Source organism: Eulemur rufifrons, chromosome 4 (assembly GCF_041146395.1).
Source record: "Eulemur rufifrons isolate Redbay chromosome 4, OSU_ERuf_1, whole genome shotgun sequence".
Taxonomy (NCBI): domain Eukaryota; kingdom Metazoa; phylum Chordata; class Mammalia; order Primates; family Lemuridae; genus Eulemur; species Eulemur rufifrons.
This window is the reverse complement of record NC_090986.1, coordinates 2386878-2388563: the sequence shown is the minus strand read 5'-3', so window position 1 is coordinate 2388563 and position 1686 is coordinate 2386878. Positions and strand designations below refer to the sequence as shown.

The window sequence follows — 1686 nt, the reverse complement described above, 5'->3', positions numbered from 1 at the left end:
AAAACTGCATGAAAATATCTAATACTGAGGGTGATTTCACCAGCAATATGGTAGGTAATATGTAGGATAACAACCAGACACTATTTCTAATTTGGCCAGAAGAGTTAGTTTACATGAATGCATCTGAGATCCAGTCACTTCCACTTACATATTTCATATCAAAGGATTCTGGAACATTCTTTTTGACATTGAGTCTTCAACTTGGAAAACATGCCTATTATACTTATACTTGAATTCATCATCATAAATATTTAAATTTTGAGGAGAGCATAAAAATTAGATTAGCCTCCACTGTGAGGCCTGATTACTGATTCCATCTTGTCTGCCGCAAACCCCAGACCCAAACTGTCCCTGTTGTGCCAAGTACCCGTGTGGTAATTCCTCCCAATAATACAGCAACGACTGATTAATGAGGTCAGGACTCTGCTCATCCTGCTAAAATGCCAACATGATTAGCATTTCCAGTCTTGGATAGAGGACATATCAGATATTAAACTGATAAGAACAGATACGACACTTGATCTTAGCGAAAGGGCCGAGAAGTGATGCATCCCCAGTCTTGGAAGAAAGGCCCTGATATTTGCTCCTACTGCTCTGTCAGCAAGCTTGTGGGCTGTGCTCCCACTTATGGTCCCAATCACAAACTCTGGAATGGTGCCCCACATTCCTCATGCAGAGGCTGCCACTGGACCCCGACAGACCCCTGTGGACACAACTACTCATGCCCTGTCTGAACTGGGCTGACGCAGGGTCCCATTTTTATTAAACAGACTTCTTTTATTCTGGTATCTACAAGGGGGACTCCTAGATTTGACCATTTTTACTCTGATTTTTGACACTGCATTGCCTCAATGGCTTTACTGACAGAATTCCAACAATTAAAGCAGATAAGGACACCTATTGCAACATTGACTTCGTGACACCTTTCACCTGGCACCCATGTCTTTCCTTGTGATAAACAGAAACTGAGACTTTACTGCTACTTTTTTCCCACCCCCATGAACTCTGTCATCTGACAATGCAGCTGGCTAATACCATTACGTCCTTGACCACAGGTAGCTTTTCTCTGCCACAGAGCTTCTTCCCTGCCTATAGGGAGTCTGCTTTCTTCCACCACATGGCAAAGCTTCCAGGCTCGATCAGCTTCCACGGACACCTCCTCACCTTTATTCTTAGATTTCTGGAGACTCCTCTACTGCTAGGACAACATTACAGGCTTTTTGCAACACTCAGCCAGTCCCTGACGCAGCTTACGTCTTTCCAATCTGTACGGAGCTGTCTCATGCACAACAGCATGTATGACTTCTGGCCCTGGTGACTGCTTCATGCCCTTCCAGACTACACACCAATTTTTCCACCTGCTGAAAGACGCTCTCATGTTACAATTTCTGTCTTTCATTCGCATGGTCACATAGACTGTCCCACCAACCCTGACTACATCTTGACCTAGCAAGACCTTTACAGGTGCATTTTCTCACCAGTCTTAAACTTTAGAAATATTAAATTTAACAAAGTTTAATTGTGCAATGAATAATTTACAAGTCAGACATCCTTTGGGACCAGAAGAGGTCAAAGATTTGCTCCACAATGTGGGCAGAGAGCATTTAGAGACAGCAAACACAAATGAGATACAGAGACAGCTTCGCTGGTTACAGCTCGGCCTTGGCCTTTTCGCGGCAGGTCTGA

General features: G+C 43.8%; 1 pseudogene; it reads right to left on the bottom strand.

The window, feature by feature from the left end:
* Positions 1–376: 376 nt before the first annotated feature.
* On the bottom strand, positions 377–547 carry LOC138383146 (U2 spliceosomal RNA; annotated as a pseudogene).
* Between the last annotated feature and the right edge of the window lie 1139 nt (positions 548–1686).